The sequence below is a fragment of the Pituophis catenifer genome, unplaced genomic scaffold (assembly GCF_029215685.1).
Source record: "Pituophis catenifer annectens isolate HBS135680 unplaced genomic scaffold, rPitCat1.0.hap2 SCAF_5, whole genome shotgun sequence".
Lineage (NCBI taxonomy): Eukaryota > Metazoa > Chordata > Lepidosauria > Squamata > Colubridae > Pituophis > Pituophis catenifer.
Window position 1 is genome coordinate 56453069 of NW_027256885.1, and position 15641 is coordinate 56468709.

Sequence of the window (15641 nt, forward strand, 5' to 3'; positions counted from 1 at the left end):
TTTTTTTTTTGGCTTGCCTCCCCTATTCCTCTCTTAAGTCTCCATCTATATTTCTTGGATGTCCAATCTAAGTATTCCTCCCACCTCTACCCTCTTCCACTGCCTATTTTCTAAAAAATTTACCGAGGCCCCTGCCTCCATTTCAAACATATCTTCCAACTCTCTTAATATGTTTTCCCCCTGGTTTAATTCATCAATCATTATTATTTTCTGTATAATCTCGTCTTCTTCCTTATTTCTTCTTTTGGCTCCTCCCTTTCCTGGGCGTCTCGGTCTGTAGTCATCATCCCTTGTATAGTGTTTTACATTTTTTCCATAATATCCTTAAATCCTTTGTCCATAATATCTTTTATATTTTGATAAAGTAAATCCATCTCCTGGACAATTCCACTCATTTCTCCTTCTTCAGTATCTTATTTTATTTTTTTACGAAAGTTGATTGTTGTCCAACAGTCCAAGAATTATTTATTTAGTCTTTAAACTACCCTTCAAGGAATACACTAGTCCCAATTCTTTATATCTCATAAGTTAACACTCAGTTCCATTCAAGTAGTCCCCAGAGGTTATCAAAAAACCTTTTATATCCTCTTTGCAAATTCAATCCTCTAATATAGTGTTCAAGTGTCTCTTTACTTAAATCAATTCCTTGTAGTTTCCTCTTTTGTCAGCAGGTGGTACTCTCGGTTTAAATTTCAGTTTACTAGTCCATTGTCATTTGGGTTGTACAACAAATATCAAAGCAGAGTAAGGTTTTTTTTAATATAGATAAATCCAATGTTTAAAAATACCTTCCCAGTAGCACTTCTTCCCAGTTTAGGAGTCTGTTTATTTCATAATCTGTTGTTTATTCTCCTACAGCTTTCATTTCCGGTTAGGTATTTTTTTTCAAAACATCCCAAAATGCTTAGGCACCGCTTTAACACTAAATTCTGGCAAATAGTTCTGGTTTCTTGGTGTTCAATTTAAGACAAAAGAAAAATCCTCTCCCCCAGTTCCACCATGGCTCACCACCTTCTCTCCAGCACCAGTCTTAGCTGTTATTCTTTGGTTGTCCCAGCTTTACTTTAGAAAAGTAAAGTCCTACACTTAGGCAAGGAAAACCAAAACTACACATATAGACTGGGTGAAACCAGGCTTAAAGCAGTAACTGTGACAGGGATCTTGGAGTCTTAGTGGACAACCAGCGAAATATGAGCCAGCAATTTGCAACGGCAGCCAAAAGAGCCAATGCAATCCTAAATTGCATTAACAGAGGGATACAATCAAGATCAAGTGAGGTGCTAATACCACTCTATAAAGCCTTAGTAAGGCCACACCTAGAATACTGCATCCAGTTTTGGTCACACCACTATAAAAAAAGATGTTGAGACTCTAGAAAAAGTGCAGAAAAGAGCAACCAGGATGATTAGGGGACTGGAGACTAAAACATACGAAGAACAGTTACAGGAACTGGGCATGGCTAGTCTAGTGAAGAGAAGGACCAGGGGAGACATGATAGCAGTCTTCCAATATTTGAGGGGCTGCCACGGAGAGGAAGGGGTCAAGCTATTTTCTAAAGCACCTGTAGGCCAGACAAGGAATAATGGATGGAAACTGAAGGAGAGATTTAACTTGGAAATAAGGAGAAATTTTCTGACAGAACAATCAACCAGTGGAACAGCTTGCCTTCAGAAGTTGTGGGAGCTTCATCACTTGAGACTTTCAAGAAGAGATTGGACTGCCATTTGTCAGAAATGGTGTAGGGTCTCCTGCTTGGGGTGGGTGGGGGGGTTGGACTAGATGACCTACAAGGTCCCTTCCAACTCTGTCAATCTATGTATACATGCACACACACCACTTCCATTTCTCATACTGATATGCAAAGCTCTTTGTGCTCTGGATCTTCTCTCTGGAGAAGCATCCTGGCCCGAGTCCAGTCATATCATAACGGCTACCTACATTAGGGCCCCCTATGTCAAGATAACCCACTGCCACGCCCCTTTGCGACCGCAGAGGTCCCTTTTATCTCCAGTATACACAGGTCGAGCCTTTGTTTTGCAACGACCACCACGAAAAAAGGCGCCCCTGGGCCAGGCTTCAACCCTCGAGGAAAAGAATCTGATTCCCTCTTTGACTTGGGCACACGTCTCCCCTCGCAATTTCCACTAAAACAAAAATAACTCAATCGACCGGCTTAACTACTGCTCGTGTAAACCACAAATCCATGCTTTGTCCGCTCCCTCAACCCTATAGCCACACCCCATACTTTTAGTACCTCCTTGCACTGACCTCTCCCCTCCCCCAACCTTTTCTCACTACGAGCAACTTCCCCCTCCCACCCGTACAAATCTCGCGAGACAGTACGCGTTTTCACAAGCAGTGCTTCCCCCCCCTCTTTTTGCACAAATCGCTCCAGGGCTGGGCTTAAAAATGACTTAAGTAAAGAAGGGCGGGGGAAAGGGGGGTGTAGAAAAGAGGACGATTGAAATGTGGGGGTGCCCCTCCCCCATCGCTCGCAACTTGCAATCCCCCCCACCTGACTAACCTTGTTTTGTACTCCCTTCTCCCATCCCACCCTCCCTTTCCTTCTGTAATCTGTTCCTTGGGGGGGAAAAGGAGGTGAAGAGTCCCTCAGTCCTCCCGGGAGCGAAGCTACCTTTGGCGGGCACAGAATCTACACGAGGCCGATGATTTTGCGGCCTGTATTTCTCTCAGTCTCTTAAGAAGGCTCCGCAGCTGCTTCTCCCCCTCACAGTCCCCCCTTTTCTCCTTCAGCAGCTTTTCCTAGTGCAAAAATGGCCTCGCAGCCGGCTAGGTAGGAGTGAAGTCGAGCCACCACAGGTGAGACCGCGTACCGTGAACCCGTCCCTCGTTTCCACATTGTTGGGAAACAAAAAGGCCTCGCTTCACTCCATAACCATTAAGTCCGTGGCGGGTGAGCAGGCTGGTCTCCCTTCCGGTCTTCCTCGTAGGCCTCGGTGTTGTGGACGTGGTGCTCCTGCAACTACCGAGGTAACCCTCTTTGGCGGTGATGTGCGTGTTTCTTTGTTTTTTTCCAAGGGAGGGGGACGCACGCCTTGGGTTCGGTTGTTCTCCTATTGCGCTCCGTTGCCTTAATTACTCTGCAAATACCGGCAGGGACGAGATTGCTGCCCGACTGTCCAGGCCTCGGAGCCCTGTGGAGGGAAGGGGTGTTCGCTCCCCACCCCCGAGCCTCAGAAATGGGCTATGGTAACGTTATGGGGGGGCATACCAGCACATGCTTCTGTTGCTATAACGTTATGGGGGCATACCAGTACATGCTTGTGTATTTTATAGGCCGCGGGTAGAGAAAAAATGTGTTTAAAAAAAATCCATTGGAGAGGGGGATATTATTTGGGGGACGAGACTGATAGGTATTCATGGCCAAATTTGCCGACCCGCGTGCGGGCCTTGGGGCGGACCTACATTGCAGAATTAAAACGGGTGCATCTGAGGGCGAATTATGGGGGGGCGAACGCAAGCGCCTGGTTGTTGCTATGGGAGCGTTCTGATCGGTGGGGGGGGGGTAGGAGAGACTAGTCATCACAATCATTTTCTCGGGGAGAGGCGGGGGGGGGTCGCTTTTGCTCCTTGAGCAAATCGGGTGTGTGCGTGCCGTTAAAGGTTGTCTGGGCCGAGCTTCAAGGATCGAATCTTGGCCTAGAAGCGTGGGGCTATTGGGGTGTGTCCTTTGGGTAAGGGATAGCTGCGACCACATCCTCGAGAAGGGAGGCCGGCAAGGGTGGTAGTCGCTTCAGCTGGAAGTTTGGATAGGTTTTTGGCCGAGTGTTACATAATTAAGGGTTCAAAAGAGGAGTGAGGCTGCCCCTGCGCTTCTAACTAGAGCAGGGGTCTCCAAACTTGGCAACTTTAAGACTTGAGGAGTTGAAGTCCACAAGTCTTAAAGTTGCCAAGTTTGGAGACCCCTGAACTAGAGTTTTAAATTACACGGATTAATTCCCGTTTCAGTGTCAATGAGTGGATTTGGAACCAGCAATTACTTTTAGGAATTAACGTTCCCCTTAGTAACGAGAGAGAGACCCAGTGCACATCCTGGGGGTTCTCCTGGGCTTGTGAGTCCTGCTCGAAGAGCAGGTGGCAGTCGTGGCCAGGAGGGCCTTTGCGCAACTGTGGGTTATGCGCCAGTTACGCCCTTTCCTAGACCAACAATCCCTACTCATGGTCACTCGTGCCCTAGTCACTTTCTGTCTTGACTATTGCACCACACTCTACATGGGGCTGCCCTTGAGGAACATCCAGAAGCTCCAGTTGGTGCAAAATGCATTGGCCTGCATGGTTCCTAGTGGTATGCACATATATCATCTCTCCTGCGGGAGCTGTATTGGTTGCCGATTTGCTTCCGGGTGCAATTCAAGGTGCTGGTTGTCACCTTTAAAACCCTTCATGGCTTGGGACCAGGTTATCTGAGGGACCGTTTCTTGCCGGTCACATCTACCTGGCCCACCAAAGCGGGGAGGCAAAGAATGTTGCAGGTCCCATCCCCTAGGGCCGTGTTGGCGAACCTATGGAACGTGTGCTGGAAGCGGCATGCAGAACCATCCCGCGAGGAATGCACGACCTCGCTGGGTCCTCTTCCATGTTCCTGTGCACACATGTGCGCCAGTCAGCTGGCTGTCGCACGCACAGGAGTGGCAAAACCCGGAAGGGCAGCGTTCCGTCACGCATGCGCAGGCCGGCACCCGAACTTCTGGGTTTATGTCACATGCATGTGCGATGGCCAGCTGTTCATTGGGCACGCGTCTATGCTGGAAACCGGAATTTCGGGGTGCCGGCTTACGCATGCGCGACAGACTGCCACTTTCCTGGGTATCGGTGCTCCTGCACGCGTGAAGGCCAGCGGGGCTGCGTATTCCCCGCAGGGATGGTTTCGTGTGCCATTTCCGGCACGCAGTGACCTAAAAGGTTAGCCATCACTGCCCTAGGGAGATACACCTGGTGGAACCCAGAAGAAGGGCCTTCTCCGTGGTGGCTCCTTCTCTCTGGAACATCATTCCCCCAGATATTAGAATGGCCCCCACTCTGACACTTTTCCGGAAGGCTCTGAAGACCTGGTTCTGCCAGCAGGCCTGGGGAACGCAGACTGGGATGTAGCCCATTAAATGGCTCGTATGATGTGTTGTCGCCAGGGCGGGGTGTGTGTGTGTGGGGGATTATTATTTTATTAATTTACTAGCTGTACCTGGCCACACGTTGCTGTGGCCCAGTCTGGTGCTTCCGCTGGGCTAAAAGAGCGAGGCTGAAGTTCCAAACTCTTCACGAACATTTAGTGGGCATGGCCAACTCAACGTCACTCACTTTCATCAGTCACATGACAGCCCCCGAGCCACGCCTACCCAGCTGGTGATTAGGACAGAGAACCGGTTGCTAAAAAACAATGGGAACCACAAAATCCTCCCTCTCTGTCTCCCCCTCTCTCTTTGTATCTCTCTATGTCTCTCTCTCTTCCCCATCTGTATCTCTCTATGTCTCTCTCTCTCCCCCGTATCTCTCTGTGTCTCCCTCTCCCCCCTCTCTCTGTATCTATGTCTCTCCCCCCCCCTCTGTATCTCTGTATGTGTGTCCCCCCCCCCCCGGTCTCTCTGTATTTCTCTATGTCTCTCTCTCCCTCTCTCTCTCTCTGTTTATCTCTGTCTCTGGCCCGGCCTCTTCTGCATCCACCGCCATCGCCCTTACCTTTTCAGGCCAGGCCTTTGCAGCTCTCCGCACCACAGCAGAAACTCGGGGGGGCCCTCCGTCCTCCCTACACAGATGTTCTCTGGGGGCTCGACGGGGAGACACATAGCAGGGAAGGGAAGGGAGGGAGGGAGGGGGTGCGGCGTGGGTTCGAGGCTGGTTTGGGGCTTCCTGCCTGAAGGAAGAATGCGGCAAAGCCAGGAGCCACGCACACCCCACTGGACCCCTGCTGCACAGTTCTCCCCCGCCTGCCAAGGGCAGAGGAATGATTAAATCCCCCGCTCTTCCAGGCGAAACGAAGGAGGGCCGGCCATCCTCCCTCCTGCCCATTTCCACCCCCCCGAAGCCTCCCCGGAGCCCCTTTTCTGCCAGAGGGCGAAATTTTTGTGTAGGCTCCATGAACTGCCAGAGTGCCCACCTGGGAATCAAAGGCGGCGCTGGTCAAAGGCGACCCCGAGGCTCCAGTTGCCTCCATCTCCCGCTCACTGACCGGATTCGCATAGCGCCGGTTAGTGGCTAGTCTTTCTGACCTTGGGGCCAGTGGTAGCACTGGGCCAGGCGCGATTTGGGCCAGGCGAGGGATGGAGGGTTCCCACTCTGCGGACCCAGGCAGCCTCATTGCCAGATGTTCTTTGGAGGAACCCCGAGAGCAGCTGGCGAGGGGGATGGGCAGCAATGGCGGGCGAGGCTAGTTCGTGGGGTGGGAGGGGGAGGTCAGAGCCAGGCTCGGGCGGGCCCCGCCCAGCCCTAGAAGCGCCAGCTGCGAGGGCTTCCCGGTGGGGAGCCGGCTGCCTACCTGCCCAGCCTGGTGGCAGGATATGGCCCTCGGGCGTCTCTGCCTTCCAAATGCGCAGTTTCTTGGAAGCAATATGGAGAGTCTAAATATAAAGAGCAGAAATCTGTTGAGCGTAATCAGGGCTGGGAGGCTGCCATGTTGGTTTTACGTCCAGCAGATGGCGCTGTTTTTCAATGTTTGTCAATGTCAATGTCTTTCAATGTTTTCCAATGTTTTTCATGTTTTAACCTGTCACAGGTGTGACATGTATATAATATAGGTATATAAAAACACACCCTTAAGTCGAATGCAACGTTGTGTCAAAATTTGAAAGCAATCGGTGAAGAACTTTGGAGATGTGCGGTTATGTACAAATGGACATTTACATTTTTATTTATATAGATATGATTTTTTAATTAGTTTTATTGTTTTTATATGTTTTTATATTCTTGTAAGCCACCTTGAGTCGCCATGTGCGAATAGGCGGCAATATAAATATCCTAAATCAGGGGTCTGCAACCTTAAACACTCAAAGAGCCATTTGGACCCGTTTTCTACAGAAAAGAAATCACCGGGAGCCACAAAACCTGGATGGGTGTGGCCAACTCAACATCACTCACAGATGCCGCTGCTGTTGCCATCTCCATAGCCTGCCCGCTGCTCCCACAGCACCTTGTGCAGCACAGTTAAATTTAGCATGCTTCACAATGGTGAGACAGTTTCCCCTCCACCTCCTGGAGCCCATTATAATGCAGACCATCAGCCGCAACCGGGCTGGGCCAGTGTCTTGGGGTGGAGAGCAAGTCACGCATCTCCCTGAGTGACTGAGGTGCGCGCAGCACCAACAAGGGCTGGAAGAAGCCCCTGCGAGATATGGCAAGTACAGGGGTGCTTCGCTTCCGCTCTGGAATATGGAGCGAGTCTCCATCCCCCGCTGTTGCCCTTCTCAGACCAGGCAAGGTGTGACGGGGAGGGCGAGGGGCGGGGCCAGCCAGTGGTGGGTTCAGTGGACAGGGAGCCACAGCAGGGGGATGAAAGAGCCACATGTCGCTCCGGAGCCACAGGTTGCAGACACCCGTCCTAAATAAATAAATAAATAGGGCTTATGAGCATCCTAAAAAATCATGGTAGGGTTTATTTTCCGGTTAGGTCTTATTTTCGGGAAAACGGTAGTTTGCTTATGCCAGGGGTCCTCAAACTTTTTAAACGGGACCAATTCACAGTCCCTTAGACTGTTGGGGGGCCGGACCGGCTGGGTGGGCGTGACTAGGTGGTCTTGTGACTGGGTGGGCATGGCTAGGTGGACATGTGACTGGGTGGGCATGGCCAATTTAGCAGTCCATTGTGCCAATTTAGCAGTCCATTAAACAATACACACACATGAAACTTTCATTTGTTTTGTTCCTGGGAGTGTTTTATTTGCTTTTGTTTGCATGTTGCTCTTTTGGTTGGCTTTTTTTTTTACTAAATCGTTTTTTAAGTTGTTTAGTGGTCCACTTCAGAATACTCAATTTTGCAGCAATTCTTCTCAGCCCCAAGGAGCTTACAATCAACAAGCCTCTCTCTTTCTCTCTCTCTCTCTCTCTCCTCTATATCTACCTCCCCCCCCCTCTCTCTCTCTTTCCATATCTCTCCCCAACTCTCTCTCTCTCTCTCTCCTGGGGCATCTTCTGCAGGATCCCCTTCAATCCTGGCAGTGCACTGGGATACCTCATTGAATTCCATTCTGTTCCGTTCCATTCCTTTCCATTTCCATCCCATCCCATCCCATCCCAATTCCTATTCCCACTTTATGCTATTGCTATTGCTATTGCTATTGCTATCCCATCCCATCCCATCCCATCCCTATTCCTGTTCCTATTCCCATTTCATTCTCTCTTATTTCTATTCCATTGCATGCCCTTCCTGCCTCCCTCTCCAGGGGCAGGCTGCCTCACCGGCCACCACCAGGACTGATATCTATGTGTGGTAGCTAAATTCCACAAAGGAAATACAGTAGATTTAAGCGGGGGGGGGGGGGGGAGATCCGGTCCGTCAAAAACAAAAAACAAAAAAATCCTCCTGCGGAAGGAGCCTCCATGGGCAGTGGGGCTGGGCTCACCTCTGGTTGTCCCAGCGCGAGTAATGCCCCTTCGCTGACAGCGCACGATGCTTCGTGGTGGCAGCTTTGCTCAAATGGGGGTGGGTTTCAGCTGTCACAACCGTCTCCTGACTGTTTCTTCACGGATCAAGGGGGGGATCTTTGCTTGCTCAGAAGGTCAATTTTCTCTGGCAATGGTAAGGCAATTTGAGTTTGGGAGAGATTTGGGGCTTGGAATGAGAATCAATCAGGAATCAGGTGGACCTCCTTTCTGTGGATCTGCGTAACGTGGGATTCTTTGAACACCCCCACCCCGCCCCCATTTAACTAATGCCACATCTCCAATCTGGATAACTCTGGAATGAAGGATGAGTTTATGAGTGAAAGTACATTTTATCTAATGGAGGGGAGGGGAGGGGAGGGGGGGGATGTGCGTGTCCCAACTTCTTCCATCCTCCTTGGAATCCGCCCTCCAGGACCTCCTGAAGCCTCAGCCTAGCATCCTCCCCCGATCATTAGAACAAAGGCCAACAAGTCCCGCTCTTTATCGGGTGGGGGGTGGGGGACTATGCAAAAGAACATTCGCCTTAATACGGGGGAGGGGGGAATATTTGAATTTGTATCCACTGGTAGCGCTACCCCCGATGGCTCCTATAGTCATAATGAGAGCTTTGAGGGGGCAGCAGGGCGGAACAGCCAAAAAAAAAAGAGCGAAGAAATTCAGCTGTTACAAGTGGATTATTGTGCATTTGAACATTCTGACGGAATGTTTCTTGTTATATCCCCCCCCCCCCGGTTTGGCTTCAGCCCTAATTCTTTCATAGCCCTGAGAATTCTGAGAGTTGGGAGTCCATTGGTCGTAAAGGTGCAGGGAGCCCCTGTTTCTACCTGTCCCACGTGGGAGATCAGGAAGCGGAAAAAACCCGGAAGCCCCAGAAGAGAATGGCATCTGCGCGCTGACATTTTCTCTGCACGGCGCAGCCTTTTTTCTTCTACTTTTGCTCCAGGTTCGTCACCCTCTGGGCAGCCCTATCTGGGGAACTGCCAGCCCTTCCACCGGAGCTGTGAAGCAGTGCAAGGAGAGAAGCGGAAATGGGGGTGGGGGTGTTCAAAGTATCCCACGTTGCGCAGATCCACAGAAAGGAGGGAGGTTCACCTGATTCCTGATTGATTCTCATTCCAAGCCCCAAATCTCTCCCAAACTCAAATTGCCTTACCATTGCCAGAGAAAATTGACCTTCTGAGCAAGCAAAGATCCCCCCCTTGATCCGTGAAGAAACAGTCAGGAGACGGTTGTGACAGCTGAAACCCCCACCCCACCCCAGTTTGAGTAAAGCTGCCTCCACAAAGCATCATGCGGTGTAATTGCGCAGGAGGCGCAGGCTCTCCTGTTGGGACCCTTTGGGTCCCTCCCCCCCCGAGAGACGGTGGACCAACAAAGTCCCTGGCAAATCTTTTTTGCCAGCTGAGGAAAGAGTTCTTTCCTCGGCTGGCAAAAGGCGCGGCCCGTTTTTGGCTTCCCCCGCGCCCTCCAGAAGCACTCTGACAGCCAAAAACAGGGCACGTGGAGACTTTCCGGGGCCTCCACCTGCCCCTTTTTTGGCCTCCCCCCACCCACCAGAAGCACTCTGCCGGCCCTCGCAAACCTAAGCCCTTCCTGTGGCTGAAGGGTGGGGGCTGGCAGGTGGGTGTGGCGATGTGGGCGGGGCAGCCTCGTGGTCCTGCACGGGCCAGATTAATGGCTTTGACGGGCCAGATCTGTCCTGCGGGCCATAGTTTGAGGATGCCTGGCTTATGCTATGTGAACATAGCTGATGAGGGGGTTTTTTTTGCCTTGCGCATGTGCAAGATGGCCATCTCCTGGAGTATTTGCTGACGGGATGGTGAGGGGATTGACTGTTTTGGGGTGGTTGGGGGGCGATTTTCCATCCTCTGGCCCCATGCCCGGATCGCTGAGTATTTGGTGGCTTGGATGAGCCGTCCCTGATCGGGACAGGCTCTTGGATGGCCTGAGAATCAGCATAGAGAGATTGCATCAGCTGGGCTCTGTTAGGAGGGCGGCGGCGGCCTCCATGATCGCGCCTTGGCCGCGGAGAGCTGGCGGCCCGACTGGCGCGGCTGGGTCGGCGAGGAAGCCGCTCTCAGCTGTCCGGGACCCTGCGGTGCTGTGGCGGCTAGGGAGGATCGTCAGGCGCCTTGGGGAACGTGAGGAGCTGACAGTGGAGAAATCGGTGATGTTAGAGGCCGCATCGGTGGCAGTTGGCTCCAACCGAAGACTGAGGGGACTCATAGCCCAGCTTGTGCTTTGCTGGGTTTTTTACAACCCCCCATGTGACTCGAGGCCTCGGAAGACCTAGGCAAAAATTGCCCTGAGAGGAAAGGGCATGGCTACATGGGTGAGTGTGCCAGTGAAGATCTGGGGGTGCTGGGAGTTGGCTAGAGGGGGATTGGCAATTTTTCCATCCTTGTCTCCTCCTTGGAATCCCTCCCCACCCCTTGTAGTGGCCTCCCCTGACTGCTGCCCTGACTCTGATTTTGGCCAGACTATCTTTGCCAGCTTCAGTTGTTATTGGGACCTTAACATCACCCTTCTTATTATATTGCCATCTGATCTCCTTCCCTCTATTGCTGTGTGGTTACAATTCCACCTCCTCTCCATCGCCTTCCATCGATCTCGGCATGGCGGAGAGGGACAGCGGGCAAAGGGCGAGGGAGCTGAGAGTCTTGGACAATTACTGCTGCTTTATTCCGGAGGAAGGTGTTATGATCTCTGCTGGCGGCTTCTCTGTCACTTAGTCGCCGTGAGAGGGTGGCTGCGGCTAATTCCCCTGGATAAAATCATCGCAGCTGTTTTTTGACTTTCCATCGCTGTGAGAGAGCGGTGGTCTTTCCGGTTTTCCCACGCCTAGCTGCACTGCATTTGCCTTCTCCTGCTTTACCATTCTCTGATGCCCATAGTCACCTTTCACCTATTTCTCCCATATTTTCAACTGGCTTATACTTCGGCGGACCTCCTCGCTGCGAGATGCCCCCCTCTCGCGGACATGGCCTTCTTATCTATCGAAGGCTGTTGAGGGTAAAACTGCCCTCTGCAAAGTGGTGCAACGGACCAGACAGCGAATAGATAACGTTGCTTAGCAAAACACACAGATACTCACAGACTCTGAACGTTTAAAGAAAAATAAACAGTCTTTACTTGTAGTAAAAAAAACAAACTTGGCTTCTCAAAACAAAGATAACACTTCTTCAAATAATCACGGTTCAACACAAAAACATAGTTTGCTTACAATTCCAGTTCTCTTCAGTAACACAGACACAGTTCCTTTCAGCAGTTCAACCTTCTAATAGCAGGAGCAGAAGTGAATGAACTTCCTCCCTTCTTTTATGTCTGCTTACCACAGCCAATTAGTCATCTTGTAGCAGTTAAAGTTACAGAACATAGTTTTCTATATATTACCTACCCAACCATAGGATAAGCATCGAACAAAGGCCTACCTCAAGGACGGGTTTTGGAACCCCGAGTGGTGGCATGTTTCAAAGCGGGGCTTGAGGGGCTTTTTAATTAGGGTTTTTAACCAAATTTTAAGGGGACCCGGGAGGCGGGGGGGTGAGGAATGAGCCGGGGCGGCTCTCACGGTTCAGCAACCTAGCCCGTCTGAAGTTGGTGGGGTGAGGGGGGGAGAGGGAGGGAAAGAAGAGGCTCGGTGGAGAGAGGGTCTTCCAATCCCTGTGATGGTTGGGAGAGGCGGGGGATGTGAGAGAAGGGGATCTGGGGAGCGCCCCCGCTGTATCCAAGCGGTGGCGCGGTCCGGCCCCCTGGGCTCACCCTGCTTCCCCAGGGGTGTAGGAGAGCGGAGCCCTGGACTCCGGCTGGTGTATCTGAATGCCAGGTCGGTGGCGAAAAAGGCCCTCGTCCGAGATTTAATTGACAAGGACGTGGACCGGGCTTGCATTACGGAGACCTGGTTAGGGCCGGAGGGAGGTGTCCCTCTCACCGACTTATGTCCCCCAGGCTTCCGTGTGCTTCACCAGCCGCGACTCCAGGGTAGGGGCGGGGGGGGCGGGTGGTGGTTGTTATTAGAGAAAGCCTCAGTCCCAGGGAGGTCACTGTTCCTCAGATAGGCGGGTGCGAATCACTCCTTTTGAAGTGGGACCCTGGAGTTCAGTTGGGCCTGTTGGTTACGTACCTATCTCCCAGCTGCGTAGCCTCAGCCCTGCCCGCACTACTAGATGTCCTGGCCGAGTTGGCGGTTGAACTCCCCAACCTTTTGGTTGTAGGAGACTTCAATTTGCCATCGGCCGGGGAGACATCTGAGTTAGTCCAGGAGTTCATGACCTCCATGATGGCCATGGACTTAACTCGGGTTGTGCAGGGCCCAACTCATAAAGGAGGACACACACTCGACCTGATTTTTCTCTCTGGACAGTGGATAAATGATCGGGGTAGGGGGGACTTGTCCATCCACCCCGTGTCATGGGCCGATCATTCCCTCCTCAGGCTGGACTTTCTCTCCTTCACACCCCGCCGCTGGGAGGTGGAACCAGTGAGATGGTTCCACCCCAGGTGCCTGATGGAACCGGAAAGGTTCCTGACGGAGCTTGGGCCATTTCCCGCCTCCTTAACCCACGATTCGTCCGAAGCCCTGGTGGCGGCCTGGGAACAGGCTGCGGCGGGCGCCTTGGATCGAATCGCGCCTTTGCGGCCTCTGACCCGACGCAGATCCTGGGTGGCTCCATGGTTTACCACGGAGCTCAGGGAAATGAAGCGTCGGAAAAGATGCCTGCAGGGCGGTTGGAGATCCTTCTGGTCCGAATCTGACCGAGCACAGTTAAGAACCCATATTAGCTCCGGCAGGACTCGACACTTATCTTGTGGCAATGGAAGCGGCGAAACGTCAGTATTTCGCTGCTCTCATTGCATCTGCAGAAAACCGCCCAGCTGCCCTGTTTAGAGTGACCCGCTCTCTTCTCAATCATGGAGCGAGGGAGGACCCCTTGCAGGGCAGAGCTGAGGATTTTGTACAGTTTCTGCAAGATAAAATCGCTCAGATCTGGACTGGGTTGGACTCTGACTGGGCAGAGTCTATCGAGGAGACAAGGGCCTGTCTTGAAGGTAACGTCTGGGTTGGGTTTGAGCCTGTTTCGATGGATGAAGTGGACAGGATTATGGGTCGACTGGGTGCCTTCACGTGTTTATTGGACCCTTGTCCCTCCTGGCTTGTTTCTTCAGCCAGAGAGGTGACTGGAGCCTGGATTCAAGCGGTTGTCAATGCTTCTTTAAGGGAAGGGGTCTTCCCCGTCACACTTAAAGAGGCGGTGGTTCGACCCCTCCTTAAGAAGCCCACCCTTGATCCAGACTCCCTTAACAACTACTGTCCAGCCTCCAACCTTCACTTCATAGTGAAGGTTGTTGAGTCCGTGGTGGCACAGCAGCTCCCGCAGTTCCTGGAGGAAACTGACTACCTGGACCCGTACCAATCGGGTTTCAGGCGCGACTACAGCACGGAAACGGCACTGGTCGCCCTAGTGAATGATCTCTTGCAGGCTCGGGACGGGGGTTGCTCCTCCATCCTGGTCCTTCTTGACCTCTCAGCGGCTTTTGACACCATTGACCATGGTATCCTACTGCAGCGACTCGGGGGGTTGGGGGTAGGAGGCACCGTTTTACGGTGGTTCTGCTCCTACCTCTCGGGCCGCTCGCAGTTTGTATGGACGGGGGGAGAGAGATCCACCCCGAGGCCCCTCACATGTGGGGTGCCTCAGGGGTCGGTTCTCTCCCCCCTGCTCTTTAACATCTATATGAAGCCGCTGGGTGAGATCATTCGTGGTTTCGGGGTGAAGTACCATCAATATGCTGATGATACTCAGCTTTATATCTCCACCCTGGACCACCCTGGGGATGCCCTTTCTGTGATATCCCGCTGCCTGGAAGCGGTACGGGCCTGGATGGGAAGAAACAGACTCAGACTCAACCCATCCAAGACTTGAGTGGCTGTGGATACCGGATACCGGCTGTGGATATAAAGCATGCGCAAGATGGCGGTCGCGTGGTGAGGTGCTGTGGCTGGATGGAGGACTTTCCGGAGCTCGAGGGGGTACTGCAGGGGAGCTCGACCACCAGCGACCCCTGATTGTGTCAGATGGTTTCGGGGCGAGGGTTTTGAGATCTTCCTCGCCCCTGAACGCCCCCGGAGTTGGAGACGGCGAGGGAGAGTGTAGCCGTGCTGCTCCGACTCTGCCGCCGCTGCCGAGAGCCGAGTGGAGAGTGGTGGCGCTGCTGGGGAGAAGGGAGAGCGGAGAGCGGAGCCGAGCGGAGAGTTGAGAGCGGAGAGAGGAGATATGGAGATGAGGCTTGTTGGCGGCGGCGGGTTCAGTCAGCGGAGCTCGGGGTGAGGGTTTTTGAGATCTCCCTCGCCCCTGGACATGCCTGGAGGCGCTGGCGGAGAAGTTGGCCGTGCTGCTCCGCCGCTGCCGAAAGTGGAGCTATGGTGGTTTGTTCGGCAGCAGTCGTTGGCAGCGATAGCGGCAAAGGTGAAGGGGGAAGTATGGCTGTGGGGCAGCGAGTGGTGGCAGCCCGTTGAAATTTCATCTACCCCACTCAGGAACTTCCTCAGCGGCCCCCTGGAATCTGGGAATGGTGGCGTAGATATCAGCGGGGGTGGTGAGGCCGGCCCTAACATTAAACTGGGCCATGGCACACCCCACGGAAGTACTGGAGCTGTTTTCAGGTCCTATTGCCGGAGAAGGGGGCTTGCTGGAGGGTGAAAACTGAGAGGAGCATAAACGGGTCTAGGACTGGAGAAGAGAGACCCCCTCCCGGGATATCTTGGCAGCTGTAGAGGACCTGGAGGCTGGGGTTTGGATTCGTTATCCCGGAAGAACTGAGGAAAGTAGGGCTGGGGGGCAATGGAGGAGCTTTCCGTCGCATAGATACCAGCCCTTTCCCCCCCCCCCCGGGTACTGTGTCCGCCTAAATGGGCTTATTATTTGCCCTGAGCGAGGGAATTTTCTCTCTTCCCCCCCCTCTTTTCTTCCCCTCTTCCTTCTCCCCCTTCCCTTCCCTTTCCCTTTTTCATCGGGACTTACTCGAAT

The 15641-nt window shown here is 52.7% G+C and overlaps 1 long non-coding RNA gene across 1 annotated transcript in view; it reads left to right on the forward strand.

Annotated features, from left to right (window-relative positions):
* Positions 1-2897: 2897 nt before the first annotated feature.
* Positions 2898-15641, forward strand: part of LOC139317525 (uncharacterized) — a 48931-nt gene continuing 36187 nt past the window's right edge. Inside the window, exon 1 of the long non-coding RNA XR_011600462.1 lies at positions 2898-2991. This is a non-coding gene — a long non-coding RNA (uncharacterized lncRNA). The remainder of the gene's footprint in view (positions 2992-15641) is intronic.